Genomic DNA, 16,686 nt, shown 5'->3' on the forward strand with positions numbered 1-16,686 from the left:
ATACCACAGGTTTCCTTTTCCATATCACATGGCAAGTGAAAATAATGCCACCTTCAAATGGAACAGGAACATGTTTTGTCTTTTTTTAATTTGTTGAACAAAATCACAGACAGATCACTTGATAAATATTCAATTCCCATTTCCTTGTTCCTAAAAAGAAAAACGTACAAATGTACAAGTGTCATCTGGGCTTTCCCCTCTGTCCCCAGGTGTAGCTGATGCAGATGAATAAAGGATGTTTGCTTCCTCTTTAAAAGTTACTGACCCATTTAGATAATGACTCATAAAGCTACTCAGTGTGGTTTCATGATCACTGATCTTTGAATCTTAGGTCCACGATGCCAACAGGGGTTATCTTATAATACTTTATGTTATGGTTTTATAGCAAAAACTCCCTGTCTTTGTTTGCTACGTCATTATCCTGTTTTAAAAACTATATGGTGTGTGACATACTCATAGATGACATACATGGGAGTATTTCTATTTAACCACTGAACCACATGTTTGAAATATGACACAATCATACACCAGTATGTAATGAGGTATTTTGACAACAAAGTAAATCATCTCAAAATGAATGCAAAATCCAGTATTGCAAAAGATTTGTCCACTCATGCACAACCACGAGTATTCATTCTTAATAAACAGTGCTGCAGAAGGATAAAGACAAACATTTCCTAAATGGATTTTGCAACTCTAAAATATGCATTGCACGACTTGAGGAGTTCAGATTACATTCATTTAATAAACCATTAATCTTTCAAACATTTTCGTAAGGCCTTATTATGATTTCTCAGTTAAATAAATGGCTAAAAGGCAAAGCAATACAATGCTTCCAGATTATGTTGCAAGAGCTCTGCACCTCCTTTGCAATTTCACAACCTAGACAGCAACCCCCCATAGCTATGTAGATGCCCATTTGTCCTGATACTCTCACTTTCCTCCCCCTTTCCTGTCTTCTTCCCCACCTCTGTTCTTACTTTACAAAAAGCGTGGCTCATTCATACCAGATCAGCGCAGCTTTTGCACACTGTATTCTCATTTGAAACCAGAAAGACCCCCACCCCCGGATCTAACAGAAGAGGCGTGGGACTGAAATCTGGGTTGTGGGGGGAATCTCCAAAATTGTATGAAAATACTTTTTTACATTGCAAAGTCACAGTCTGGCTAATGTTTTCCAAGCACAGAAGTTTAGATGTTAGGCAATGAGGGAAACATTATTATGATGAGGACTTCCTCTGAACCCTCAAAACTTAAAATGAACCATTCGTAGTTTTGACTCATTTTTGTATATACTATTTTAACAGCTTTTCTTTCCATAACCGTGGATATTTTACATGCGTAGTTGAAATTTCCCAAATACATTTCTCTGAAACCATCTTTTGTATGTGTTTTTTTGTACAAACCCTGTGCCCAGAACCAGTACGTACATTTTTTGTACTCTTAAAAAGAGCAAGAAAATATAAAACAGACAATCTAATTTATCTCACAAACACAAACGATTCATCATATTTTACGGTGCGCATGAAGCACACAGATTCTGAGAACCTGAATGCAGTGAGTAGCTTCTGGGAACAGCTTATCTAAAGTGAACAAAAATGCAGCATGATGCAAAAGTGATATACGTCTGCTTAGCATGGGTGTGATAACAATGTTGTGTTCTCTTTTCCTTGTACTACAAAAGTCTTTTTGAATTTGCACGTTATTCCTTGTAAATTGTCTAGTGGTTTGGCATGTTGCAAACATTCCAGTGGTTGCACAGTAGCCTCAAGGCGTGATGCAATTAGTGGCATTGAACTTAACGCTGAAGGTATTATACTTAAATAGAAGTATACTTTTTATAGAGATAAAAATAAAATAGAATCTTGTCATTCAGGATTGGTTGCGTGACAGTGAGACATTCCACAACTTTAGGGTGGTATTGTGTGATAGGGGTTCAAAACGAAACCACCAGTACTTCACAGAGATTAACATGATGGTATGCCACGAGTGTGGTTTTAAGGAGAGGGTAGATGAGCTTTACTTGGCAGCACAGAACAGACGCCAGGCTTTTAAAATAAAATCACACCTGGTTTATATTATAGATTATTCAAGCCCTGATCTAATGTCCTAAAATATTGGTGTTTGGCTCTTCTCGCTTCATTTGCTTGAAAAAGAATATTGACACACAACCTGGAAAACACAGCAGTGTTGTTGTTGGTGTTGGTGAGACACCAGCTATGTGAGGCCTACTTTAATACACTTTGTATTTACTGAACCACTTGCCAGGCAATTTTGTTTTTGGCCTGTATTTTTCCCCTGGTGCACTATTAATGTAATATATTTGGTTTCATGGGCAAATTCCCTTCAGCTTCTGTGATTATCTTCCAGCTGAATGTTGGATGTGGTAATACCTACTGAGACTGGAAAATAGGGAAAGCAAAACTTACTGTAGTTTACTTCTAAAAGAAAGCAAAACACCACTCAGCTCTTGCTTAACTGCTGCAATTTCAATCACTCACGGGAGATAAAGAATGCAACGGCAGGGCATTCATTTAATAAATCACATTGGAATTGATGATATAGATCAAATAAAATAAAAACAAATCATTATCAGATTTCTTCTCCATACCTCATTTCAGTCTGCAGTGGGTATTATGGCCTCATTTACTCACAGTACCTAGCATTAACATGCAATCTGTATTTGATCTGAATAAGGAAAAACAAATGCTAATGCAAGGTGTAAATGCATGCAAAACAACTGTGGCCTGAACCTAGAACCTAGCTGGAGGTGGTCTGGCTCACAATATGATTGTATGTCACCTAGGTGTCAATACAATCTGTGCAGTGTGACCACATTCTTAACAAACAAATTTGCCCAGCAAGTTGAAAGGTCACATAACTTCACCTATTTCTGCCTGTCAAGAAAACTACAAGCAGCAGCAGAAGCTAGCAAGTCTTACCTCATAAAAAGTGGTTTCAAAATAAATGGCATTGCTGGAACATGCCAGCACCTGCCTAATCAATTTGCATATTGAGATTACAATGCAGGAAGAATCAATTTAATGAGAACACTTGGCCTGTGGATCATCATGTGGATGTCATTACGCAGATAAAGTAGACACTTCTCACATGTTACCAAGGTGTAAATGTTTTGAGTGTTGAATCAGGGGTAAAATTGATCATAGAAAATGCAGATGTAATATTTTAAAGCAATTTAGTATTGCGCTCCATGACGTTGAGGGACTTGTGAGAGACAAGAGTAAAAAAAGAAAGAAAGAAGAACAATCAAAATCCACGCAGTCGACGCTGAGGTATCCTGACCTTTGGTCCCTAGTATGGGTCAAGCTCCATAAAGACTGGATCCTACATTTCCCATAATGCAACCAAATACTATAGCATCTTTCACAAGACCCACTCTGCCTCCTAGATACCCACCTTTATCAAACCACACACCTCTAGTTTATAAGGCAGGCTTTTGTAAAGAACGTAAGTCTCAAGTGCAAGTTGAGATAACCCTGATGATAATGTCCTTTGGAAAGCTCCCTCCAGAGCCACAGAAGACATAACACAACTAGTTTCACAGAGTAAGTAGTACTCTCTGTGACAAATAAACTGACCTTCATGTATAAAATAGTCAGAGTGACGCTTTAATATTTTACATACTGTATATTACAGTGGGTCAGCAACCTTAGGCACGCAGTAGCTCAACCAATGGCACCCTAGCAATAAGTGTGCAGGAGAGTTTTTCGGAAATGTTCCAATCCGCATGCCAAATGACCTCTTTCACAGCCATTGGCAGGAGCACAGCCTCTTAATTATGGTAGTTTAAATTACTTTTCCCCCATCCGCATTACGCAAAGACCCGCCCTACTCTGCCTCTGATTGGCTAGTACTCGTTGCCTTCTACACACATGCGGCAAGAAGGAAAAAAAATAACACTGCCTAAGCAGGCTCGGTAGATGATGGCAGGCTTAATACTGATATGGCACACTGATTAACAACAACATTGTTGGTACTGGAGCCATCAGCAGCATTGGTGTTGTGGGCTACATGACTTTACCCAGCTTGTGATTTTTCCACATCGTAATGTATTTTTAGAACTGTTTATGTAAGGTGGTAGATGCATTACAATGCTTATACAGTCGACTGAAATACACATACCACATTGTTCGATTTAGATGAGTTTCAGCTGGAAAATTGAGCATTTAACGTTGACAGTCATGTGGTGTATTGACTTTGCACTTTACTTTAACCAAAGCCAAAAGGCAAGGGCTGCATGCAAGCAGCCTGTTGTTAGCAGAAGTCATGATGATTGTGCAATTACACCATATGCTTTGACATGTGCCTTTTGCTGCAGAGACAGAGTGGTACGGAGAGTTGTATACTTTATCACATGCACACTTGTTTTGGTCTCAATTTGTCCAGAGATGTAACATTTGTATAACAATCTCACCAAAGGTTTCTGTTGTGTAGTGTTGTATTCACACAGCAAAGCCCCAGGTGTAGGGCTCATGATGGTAAAGACGGTATAGTGACAGTGACCTCTAAGTCCCCGTTTTGAGCCAATCTCAACGCTCATTTGCCATTATCTCTCCTGTTTCCAGTAAAGACTGAGTCTATGTATTGAGTTTATGAACAGTGATTAATAGCTGACTTGGATATCATGGGTTGCTCTTTCAGAGTGAATCATATAAGAACAGGTGTCTGCGGTAACAATAGAGCCAGCATGATGGAAGGGGGGATAGCCGTAGTTTGAACCCACATATCCTGTCATATATACTGTCTTATGAAAAAAAGTCTTAAATAATCTGCACATGATATCCCGAGATATAGACACAACACAAATGATATTCACAGATGCTGAGCACTTCTGATTCAAATTAGATGCACTCCCTGTCTGCACACAGCCTGTAATGAATTTAAACATATAAAACATAAATGTGCAAAGAAACCCAAATGGCTGGATGTCAGTATGGATGGATGGAGTAGTGGGTGAGATCAATAGCTATTTTAGACAGCCAGCCTACTCCCTAATACTTTATCTTCTTCCTGAATATAACCACAAAGCTGTCCTGAAGGATGGAGATTAGATTCTACAGCTATAAAAGGCCTGTTTTAAGCACATTAAAAAGGTGTGAGTGCATAATAAAATGGAGAGCATGTTAAACGTGCATGGATCCAACTTGACCTCAACAAAAATCCAAGTGGGGGCTTTAGACAACAAAAACAACCTTAAAGTGCCCATATGCTCATTTTCAGGTTCATAATTGTATTTTGAGGTTGTACCAGAATAGGTTTACATGGTTTAATTTTCTAAAAACACCATAGTTTTGTTGTACTGTACATTGCTGCAGCTCCTTTTTTCACCTTGTGTGTTGAGCTCTCTGTTTTAGCTACAGAGTGAGGCATCACACTTCTATCCCATCTCTGTTGGGAGTTTCACATGCGCAGTAACTAGGTAAGGACTACTAGCTAGCTAGTGGCGCTAGCAGCGGCGCTAGCAGACGAAGGACATGTAAGTAGTTCTATACAATTGCTTTTGTAGATTAGGGTGAACTCGTGTGCGTTGTAGCAGTGTTTTGCCATTGAGAACGAGGTGGCTAACCACTAGCGCTGCTGCTAGTGTTGCTGCTAGCCCCGCTAGCGTTTAGCCACCTCATTCTCAATGGAAAAACACTGCCACAACACATACGTGTTCACAAGTTCACCCTAATCTACAAAAGAAATTGTATAGAACTACTTACATGTCCCTCGTCTGCAGGTATTCCACGCAAAGTTGGAAGTGCGCCCTCGTTAAGAAGAAGTCTCCCGGCTAATCCTGCATTGAACTGACCTAAGTTGGAGAAACAGCTAGCTGATGTGATATTAGCTAAAGTGGTAAGCACACACCAAATGTTTCGGCCCATGACGTAGATAGCCCTGCTGATTTTGAACAGCTCACCCTGAGACTGAAGGCAGGATACATTCAGAAATCCGTATCTCACTCAAAACAGCATGGATGTTTTTTTTCCCAAGTTTGTATGCGTGTGGAAGCACCACAGACGCAAAATAACACGCCAAATCCCAGAAAAAGTGATTTTTTCATAATATGGGCACCTTAAGTTCACATTTTCTAGGGTAGGTCAGCAGCTTGAGGAAGTAAACATGTCTCACTCTGCTGTGCCACAGGGCAGCAGGAAACCCAAACCTCTTCTTCTTTTTCGAAGTCTCTTTTTTTTGTGTTTTTTAGGCTGAGAAGCTTGCAGTGTTTTGTCAGTACTCACCAGCAGGCATATTCAGACAGGCCTTAACTATCAGGTTCTACTGGTAAGCTTTGTCAGCCGTGCCTCATACCGTGCTTACTGTATCATCCTGCACAGTCAATTATGCGTCATGCCGAGCTATCTCATTCTGTGTACGTTCAATGCCCATCATTTGATAGCAGGGTGTGTAAACCACACATGTAGGATTTTGCTCACGTGTTGACAGCAAAGTGCAACTTTACTCCTTGCCCTAAGGCTTTGAAGCCATATCTTTCGCTTTGTTGTCAAACCAGGAAAAAGAAAAAAGCTACTCCAGTGGGTAAGGCTAAAAACATTCAAAATGCAACTAATTTATTTGCAACAATTTCAATCAGTTAGCTACAAATAAAGACAATTGGCTTTTAGTTAACATTACATTTTGCAGTCATGCTCCAGACATGACAAAAGTTTAGCATTTACAGCAGTATTAACTGGAAACTCCATCTACAGAGTAATTTGGAGGCCAGTAGTTCCTGGTGGCCTCAGTAATAACAGAGTGAAGTCAGTAATCTTCTGATGGCTTAAGAAGAGAGAAAACACCCTGCTGCATTGCAGCAATGCCAACAGTACCTCACAGCAGTGACCAAACCAACTGTTCTTTGGACCATTACATACATGATGATGAAGGAAATACATCAAACCAATATGTGAAAGACCAACAAGAACAATACTACTGTTGTATCACTAAATATTGGGCAATCCTGGAGCAAGACCACGGCTTGATAGACACGGTTGTGGCACGCTAGGAGTGAGACTGTTTAAATCCCCAAAAAGCATGACTCATGTTCTGCACACTACTGTACGCCTATAAAAATCCCCCCTTTCACACACTTGTACATTCATTTATTGAGTGTCCACATTGTCCGCATATGGAAAACATGTTCTCATCGAGCTTATTTGGTTATGTTAGATAGTCAAACAGGATTAGAAATAGGTATTTATTTCTACATTGAGCGGTGAAGTCACTTCAGGGAATGCTAGGGGAATTTGGAATGAAAAAACGTTTCTGAAAAAAATCTAACTGATATGACCGTGTATTGGATGGGTAGTCATGATGCTATTTTGTGTTCTGGCAAAACAGACACCCAATTTAGAGATGGAATCCAATTAATCTATAAGCAATTACTGTATTTAACATTTTTAGCACCTTAATGCCTTTTTTCTTAAATCCTTTGGCGTATTCCTCCTCCTCCGGTCTACTCTGCCTGTTCTTTCATGCTCCCCCACATTCCCAAAGTGAACTGCATCCAGGAAATCTAGCAGGAATATAAGCTTACATGCAATATCCGTAGTCTAGGAAGATTAATTGCTAGCTCGAGGATATGCTGGATCTTCAAAACTGTCCCACAACTGTAAATTCGACTTTCATTTCAGCAGCAAGATGTTATGAAAAACAGGAATGTACTCACAGAGGACTGCTAGAGTGGAATTTTTGCTGGGAATTTCCCACTAGTGTGTGTTTGCACATGCGTTCAGTCCATGCGTTTTACGCATGCGGCCTAAGTGGAGAGCCTGCTGTCTCTGAGTGAGCATAAACAAGTCTGACCAACTCAGGTGCGCTTCTCCTTTTGAAGTGGTAAATAAAAATTGTGTTCCAAGTGAGAAGTGCCAAAAATGCCTGCTGAACTTAAAATGTAACAACAAACCGCTCAGACATGCATGCCGACTCATTCACACCTCTTTTTTTAAAAACTTCTTTTAACCTAATGTGGAGTTAGTTTCACGTAGCGGCCTTGTGCATTTCAAAATAAAACTGCACATGTATGGTGGAAAGCTGCTTTATTTGGAGAAGTAGTTTCAAGAAATGAAAATGAAGCGTTAACAACGTGCAAAGCCTGCAGTACTGTATGTTGAAAGTACAGTTTTGCAGAGGTGGCGGCCTACTGCTGACCTCCAGTAGCACTGTTACATAGAGGCTGAATCTCTCCCTTCTGAAATCCCCCAAACTTTCCCTCCGCCAAATCTTTCCTCCAAGCTGCCAAGATAATGTCCTTTTCAGGCCTCCCATGATACACACTCTGCTGTGAACCCGCCGCAGCTGGTGAACTGGCTGCCTGGTGAGTAGCAGTTAACACCAGCCATGAGTTCTACCTAATTGCTTTTCCAGGGTAGAGCAGAGGGCAGTGTTATAAGACGAGACACGGAGGGCTCAGAGGATGGAAGAGGAGGCGTGCGGTGCGGGGAGGCTGGCCCAGATGTGTGCAAGCAGTAGCAGTCGGCCAGGCGCACATCTGCAATCGTTTGAACTTACTGGGGGAATTCCTCTCTCACTGCTGCGCTTCTCCATATATTTTGTCCCGCTGAATCCTCGACTCAGGACAATGAGTTGCTTGACTGCCTCCCTCTGTTCTTCCTCTCATATTTCCCCTGTGTGTGTCATGAACTGTTTCCCCCACAGACAGACAAACAGGCTGGTCTGGTAGCACGTCCAGAAGGCGTGGGATCCTTTGTATTGAGGAAAGATAAAAGAGCCAAGTCTTTCTGTAAATATACAGTACTGCGTATGAGGCACAGACATAACAAGCACTTTAACTATGAAGCTGTATTTGGTATCATGGGCTTTGAGTGCACCTCACCACACATGTCCTCGCTGTGAAAAAGATTTCAGCCACAAGTGCTTTATCAAAGACAGGCTCCTACTCGCCTAAAAAGCCTCTAAAAATGTAAATAGCAATTTCATTTTAACAGTGCTGGCAAGTGGGTTAAATTTAACAAAAGGGATAAAAATATCTATTGTTTTTGCTGCTGCGTGGGTTGGCCTGAGCACAACAAAAGCAGGGAGTTTCCTCTCCTCCAGGAAGTGGGGAGATTTCCTTGTATTAGTGTTTCAAGATCCAGGGACAAGATGTTCCAAATGACACTGATGCTGTGTGCTGAGATGCACGTCAGTGCTCGACCTCCTCCGGGACACAGGGTTCTTCACATTCTCTCTTTCCTCCAGGGACGGAAGCAAGTTTGGGATGTGAAGCATAAAAAGCATGATTATACTGGCTGGACCCGCATTATTCTTTGTGTGAAATCCTGTTCTGTTATGTGCGTGTGTGTTGATGGCAGCCGTTTTTAGCAATTAAACTCTACAAAAGCCCACTGCGCATACCTGCCCAGCACCAAACAACAGACAGTGAACATAGCGGAGCATTTAGCTGCTAAAGAGCCAGATATTTCGCTCAGGAGATGGTAGAAACCGAGCTAAAAGGAAAGTGAATATTGGACTTCTATTCGTCAGGTGGCCAGAAACACGACTCCGAATGAATGCAAATGTTGCTCCATGTCTGCTGCATGTGTAAACAGGCAACTGTTTAGCTAACATTTTAGCCTTATCAACTTTGTAAGGCGATAATTGTTTTTTGCTTGTTGCAACAAAAATTCAAAATGCTCAACTTTTGTTATGTCTGCAGCATAACTTAAGAATTTATTGTCACTAAAAGACAATTAGTTAAGTAATCAACTAACGAAAACTGTAGCAAAAAAGTTGCTCTATGGATGTTTTTACCCTTATCCTTTGGACTAGCTTGTTTTCTGGTTTAAGCTCAACAAGTTAAAGCGTAACTCTCGCCAAAATGCAACCTATGGACTTTTTGTTAATGTACCCGAGTCAAACTTTTGTTTAAAAGCATAATTAGGACGGAAGCGCCACTTTTAAGATTGACCGTATTTTCGTTTTCGGTCAAATGGCCTTTTGAATGGGAGTGCTAGGGGCACTACTATGATAGCATCAAAATAGCTATTTTTAAAACACTAAGAAGGCTCGACACAACATGAAACTTTCTCAAAGTATCACCAGGGTCTCTACACATGAACTCGAGCATTGAGAACACTGTGTACACAGAGTTTACTAAAAAGCCGAGGTGGCAGCGAGCAGAAAAACCAACAGCTACAGTGAGTTGTTAAAACCTTTCTTTTTAGTAAACTCTGTGTACACAAACAATGTTCTCAATGCTCAAGTTCACGAGCCCCTGGTGATACTTCGAGCTAAGTTTCATGTTGTGTCGAGCCTTCTTAGTGTTTTAAAAATAGCGATTTTGATGCGATCATAGTAGTGCCCCTAGCACTCCCATTCAAAAGGCCATTTGACGAAAATACGGTAAATCTTAAAAGTGACGCTTCCGTCCTAGTTATGCTTTTAAACGAAAGTTTGACTCAGGTACATTCACAAGAAGACCCTAGGTTGCATTTCGGCGAGAGTTACGCTTTAAAGACATGGCTTCAAAATGTGAATTTATCTATATAACATGTACTATATACACGTTATCTACTCATACAATACGGTATACCTGTACATAACTTTATTTGTGGATTTATTATGGATTTATTCTCTTTAATTGTCTTTGCAATTCCAATGCATTTAACAGACAATGAAACATGGACAAGTGATAGCTGTGTGTGTGTGTATGCATGTGTGTATATGTTTATGCTTGTGCATATGTATAAGTATGTATACAAGCATGTATGTGTATGTATACATATATAAATGAGAAGATTTAAATAGTTTGTATACAAGTACAAAAGTAGAAAAAGGGGGTAGGACCAGAAACTTTTTTTTCACTTCTTCCTCCTCCTTTTTGAGCATCCTTATTTGAATCATTTACAATAATTTTGAAAGATACGTTTGCTGAGTATTTTGTTTTTATTGGTTTTTCTTGCTTGTGCTGAACTGTCTTCTATCTTTTTATTTTTAACAGGATCAAAATAAACTAAATGAAGAACCTTGCCATACCAATAACTATACAATACTTAATTTTACCCGTTTTGTATATTATTAAGCTGCACCTAATTGAGTTACCTTTACAAGTGAGTGGATCTGGATTTGATGTGATTATTATTATCATAATCATATCTCGCAACATGTTTCCATCTTAAGTGTTGTAATGTGCCTTAAGAGCATAGACTACATTAGTGCTCCAATGGAAAAAACAAATACTAATTTCCTTAGGGCCAATGTGCTTTACATAGTCTTGGCCATTCTTTTTTATTCACGTCTAAGTTTAGCTGCCACCTGCAGTGCAACTCTGGATTGGACCGGATTATATGGATCAGTCTAGTCATGGCTTTGATACCACTAATTTGATGGTTCATTTTAAAATGAATTCAATGACAAATACATATTACATTCCATTTTACATGGCAAGACCCGTCAGCTTTATTTCTATAGAACATTTCAGCAACAAGGCCATTCAAAGTGCTTTACATAAAACATTAAAGAGCAGTGACAAAAACAAGTCATTAAAGAGGATCTAAAAACAGCTAAAATAGAATAATACAAGTATAAAAAACAAAAAAGTTACAATGCAGTGTAAGAAATGAACAATTACTTTAAAAAGGCAGCATTCAAGCATTTTCAAACAGATTTTCCTAAAACGAATGCAACAATTAAACCAGGCCCTGGGGATTAATGAGGACTAATGTAAAGTAGATGATAACACTGGTTTGTCCTGCCTGTAATACTGTCTATTATCAATACTACCTTTCTACTGTTTGTTCTTCTTTTGTGAATGATTAAAATAAACCATTATCAAAAGGACAGTCCACAGAACTAGAGTCCCTATTCTATCCGTATTATTTTTGTCACCAACAATAGATAAGCATAAGCTGAGCTATTTGTCATTGACTCTAAGGGGTGCTGACATATTTACTGCTTCCTTGTTTCAAACCCCTTTACAGCACTCGCTGTATATCAGATGTGAGAACAGAAGTGACAGACACTGGGGCGAGGGAGGGGAGTTGGGGTGTTGCGCCTTACAGAGGAAAGTACCTAAAGTATACATCTGGACCTCAGTGTCCTTTGCAGCAACACCACGCTCCACCCAAGCAAGCGCATTATTCTGCAGAGGATGTTTCACTACCATTTCGCTCTGACCAACACTTACATAAGCCATTCTGAAAAAAGGCAGCAGGCCTCCACCCCGCAAAACCAAAAACCCACTGACCAGTCAACTTTCTCAAACAAAGTCAGAAGGCCAAAATAATCACACTCACTGCTTCTTGTTCCAAGTGGAAATGACATTTAAGTTGTAGTGTATACTATACGATTCGTAAAATGAGTAGGGCTGGGTTCAAATAATCGATTCTCCAATTAAAATTCATCTTTGTTTGAGTGATCTGATATCGATTATTAAAATCCCTAAATCGATCTTTGTTATGTTAAATGTGTTAATGTGATGTTAGTCCTGTTAAGTAATAAGTACTTTAAACTAACTTTTTGGGGGCCAATTCTTAAAGTTAACATTAACCTGGTGCAGTGGTAAAAAAAACATTTGAGGGTTGCCATTAACTTGTACAATTTACAGCAGACGTTCTCTGAGAATCTCATTTATATCCAAGCAAAACTGATATTGTAACTGAAATTTCCCTAAAGTAGCTAATATTGAATCGTAAATGTAATCAAATTGGGACCTTGTGAATCGGAATTGAATCGATTCGGGAAATCATCGGCGATACCCAGCCCTAAAAATGAGTAGACTCTCTAACTTAAAGTCCTGCTGGTTTTTAGATTATGAGACAACTGGCCTCTGGTCACACACATGTAAAAGCGTCTTTTAGGTCAGTTTGTATCTCTTTGTAATTTTATTTTCATTTTAGTCATTTTAGGTCTCATTTTGCATGTCCTTTTGCATCTCATTTTTGCGTACTCAATCCATGGCCACCCCTGGCCGTCGCTCTGACCCCACCCCTGCATTAACTGACTGATAAAAAGCATCAGTCAGTTACTGAGTTATCTCCTTATAGGACATACTTTATCCATTGGTTCATGGTTGACGGGCGCTTGAGTCATAATGTGTGTGACGATCACAGAGAAAACATAGATAAGAATGACATACTGTCAGGTTCTTCTATTGATCAAAAAACTAAACTGACTCATACATTCCATTTACCCTACATTTCCTGCAGAGAGATGCACTTCTACATAAAAATACCATGCCATTAAATTCAATAAAACTCATATGCAAAGTCCTTATACAATGTGCATTGAGAGCCATTCTATTGTTTTAGCCAGAAAAATAGAAGTTTTTCTTTTGCTTTGCAGTGTTAGAGGAGAATGGTTGGAAAACCTTGATATAGCTATAGTACATACAATAGATTTATTCAGAGTCCTCCCTTAATAAAAATAAAAACAAGCAATATAACAAACATACAAACACACACAAAATATATACATATCAAAAAATAAATCCAGCAAAAAGACAAGGCAAACAGAAGAAAAAAAACCATTGACCATTAATACAACCAAGCTGATGGCTGGTGTTGCTGTAATTTCAAGCCCTCTTTTTCATCTGCATTTCATTCAGCTTTTCATTTTTCAAACAAACAGCAGGTCAATCAATGCCTGTAGAGCTGGTACAATAGGTGGTGAATGTTCACAGGTCATATTGTCTTAGCATTGTTTTAGCCACCTGTGCTAGCAAACTTGCAGCTGAGATAGAAGGCAGCTGGTGCCAGGGACTTTCCACAATCCTGTGTGTGTGTGTGTGTGTGTGTGTGTGTGTGTGTGTGTGTGTGTGTGTGTGTGTGTGTGTGTGTGTGTGTGTGTGTGTGTGTAAAGTGCATGTTTCTGCATTTGGGTAAAAAGGGTACTGTGAGTGAGTGAGCGTAGCGATGCAGCTTTTTAAACGGCCTAGGCCCGTAATCCACTTTTGATTTCACTTGTTTGTCTTCAGACGCCAATACGTCTTCTTAGTTCATTTATCTGAAGAGAATTGTTTTTCTATTTATTCAGTTATTTTGATGTGGGATTTGTTTTTGAAATGCAATTATTAGTTTTCTATTTCATTTTTGTTATTTCAGAGAAAATACAATTTTAGTTGCAGTTTTGATGAGACACTTCCGTTGTTTTGCACAGTTTATATAAATAAAGGGATCTTTTTCAGTCACTTGTCTGCAGCTCATTCTGTTAAAACAAATCTGGAGACAATCCCACCGTGGACTTGTAGCATGCAAAATGGAAAAAAAGGACTTTAATGCTCTACAGCAAAGCAATCCCACAAACTACCATCTGACATCTTCTACTTCACTTTACCCCCCAAAGGGATGTGGTAATAAAACAGTGTCCTATCACTATGCCTGTCATTGCAGAGTGACAGTTGGGCCCTAGAGTCTTTTAGTCTCGATGAAAAACTGACTGTGTTTTGAAGCTGTAGCCCACGGAGGAAGCAAAGGCTCAGGGGGTGAGACAGGAGACCAAGCGGCGCTGGAAATCCCCTTCCCTCAGCAGGCCAGCCTTGTCTGAGACACACAGGGCCCCGACGAGGCCCACATCAAAGGGGCTGCTGCTGTTCTCATCACCCTCCCTCATTCTGTCTTTCTATATGTCTCACTGTCCTTCTGTGTCTTTACCCCCTCACCACTGTCTCTGTTTCCATTCATATACATGTGTCTTTTACCACCAAGGTCAAAAAAGTGTCTGCATCTCGAGGAAATGAGATTGTATAGGTGACCTACCCGGGTATTTTTGTTTCCTAACTAGGCTAGCTAGGGCTACAACTAAAGATTATTTTCATCGTTGATTAATCTGTCGATTGTTTTCTCGATTAATCGATTAGTTGTTTGGTCTATAAAAAGTCCCATGAGGGAGATTTGTTTTCAGTCTGTTTCATGCGCATGGCAACATACACGGACAAATTTAGTATATAGACACACAGAAACAACCACATTTACAATAGCGACACCGGATCTATACAAAATAGTTGCCGATTAATTCAATAGTTGACAACTAATCGATTAATCTTTGCAACTCTAATAACAATTTTGCGATTCAGTTCTGCAGGGCAGAAGCTTGCATTCACAGCACACACTCACGTAAAGTATTTGTAACAGTGACCTGCATGTGCGACTTGATTAATGACAGAGATGTATCAGCACACATGGCAGTCAGGTGTTGTGTAATATATATATTTTTGAGGCATGTGGTATACCACCTTTGAGTAAATCAGAATTGAAAATGCTTGCTAAACTGGTCTCCCCAGAACACTAATCATCGGTTGTGTCCCCACCCCACCACTGAAAGCCCACAAAAATGTCAGGTATATTTGAAAGCAGCCGACAGCTTGAGGCTGACGCGTGGACACGCAGGCGTAAGGGGGGAGGGGGGAGGGGGGTGGTGGGTTTTGGGTGTGGGGGGGGGGGAGGATTTGACACAAGAAAGTTGAAGCAAAGTTTGGGACTGACCCCTTCGCACACAAGCTTGTGTGGAGGGAGAGACTATTTGTGCACAACAGTGGTGAAATGTAACTAAGTACATTTACTCAAGTACTGTACTTAAGTACAAACGTGAGGTACTAGTACTTTACTTCAGTCTATTCTTTTGCTGCCATTTTCTACTTCTTCTCCACTACATTTCAGAGGGAAATAGTGTACTTTTTTACTCCACTACGGTAATCTGATTGCTTTAGTTACTAGTTACTTTACAAATCAACATTTTTGCACACAAAACACGTTTATGAAATACAATGTTATTTATGTAGGCCTATACAGGCCTACAAGTCCAGCTGAAATGATTAGCCGATTAAACACAGAACTGTTTGGATCATTTCCAGTTTCTAAAATGTGAGGATTTTTCTGCATTGAGTACTTTTACTTTTAATACTTTAAGAACATTTTCCTGATGATACTTACATATTTTTAATTAAGTAACATTTTCAATGCAGGACTTTTACTTCTAACAGTATTTTTACAGTGTGGTATTACTACTAATAGGAAAGGATCTGAGTACTTCTTCCACCACTGGTGCACAGATGCATATTCTCGGCTGCACCAGTAAACACTAAGTCACAAGGAATGGCATTGTGAGTTCTCAACTCTGGGTTTTCCCTCTCGCTGATTACTTGATGACTGCTGTGTGTCTCATGCTCCCAAAAGGAAGCAGCTCGGATGGATCAAGTCAGTTTCCTCTCTGCTGCAGCAGTGCTGCTTATACAGACCAATGACTGACACTCAGTCTGTAAGACTTTAATAATCAGATTCCTTTGGGTCCAAATTGGTTTACTCCAGGATTGGGTTTGTGAGATGGCTAGAGTGGCCGCATTTGAAAAAAATCTCATATAAACGGTTTGTCAGATTGAATGCTTACACCAGAAAATTGGGAAAGTACTTAAGCTTTCTGGAGGGCTCCTAAGAAGCTTTGTGCTGGGGTGAAGCATATACTATGTACTTATTGTTGTACTGGATACATACATTTATTTTTTTTTATTTAAATTTCATTTCAATCTATAAAGTTTTCATCCATCATTGTTTTACTATTTTATGAAGATTTTTTTCGACATGACGTGCTTTAGTTTCATCCTGCCAATTCTATTTTCAACACAGTTTGTCCTAAAATCATTCAACAAACTTGATTTGCATACATTGTTTGAACTTACTGGCCCATAGTAACTCCAGTTAGACTTTCTTTGTTAAAGCCAGTACTACCCTCTAGTGCACTGACTAGGGA

General features: G+C 39.7%; 1 long non-coding RNA gene across 1 annotated transcript; it reads right to left on the bottom strand.

The window, feature by feature from the left end:
- Positions 1-8,025: 8,025 nt before the first annotated feature.
- Positions 8,026-9,365, bottom strand: LOC144533388 (uncharacterized). The gene is made up of 2 exons (XR_013503429.1): positions 8,840-9,365; positions 8,026-8,708 (listed from the first exon to the last, which is right to left on the bottom strand). It is a non-coding gene; the product is annotated as an uncharacterized LOC144533388 (long non-coding RNA).
- Positions 9,366-16,686: the final 7,321 nt, after the last annotated feature.

The sequence above is a fragment of the Sander vitreus genome, chromosome 18 (genome assembly GCF_031162955.1).
Source record: "Sander vitreus isolate 19-12246 chromosome 18, sanVit1, whole genome shotgun sequence".
NCBI lineage: Eukaryota > Metazoa > Chordata > Actinopteri > Perciformes > Percidae > Sander > Sander vitreus.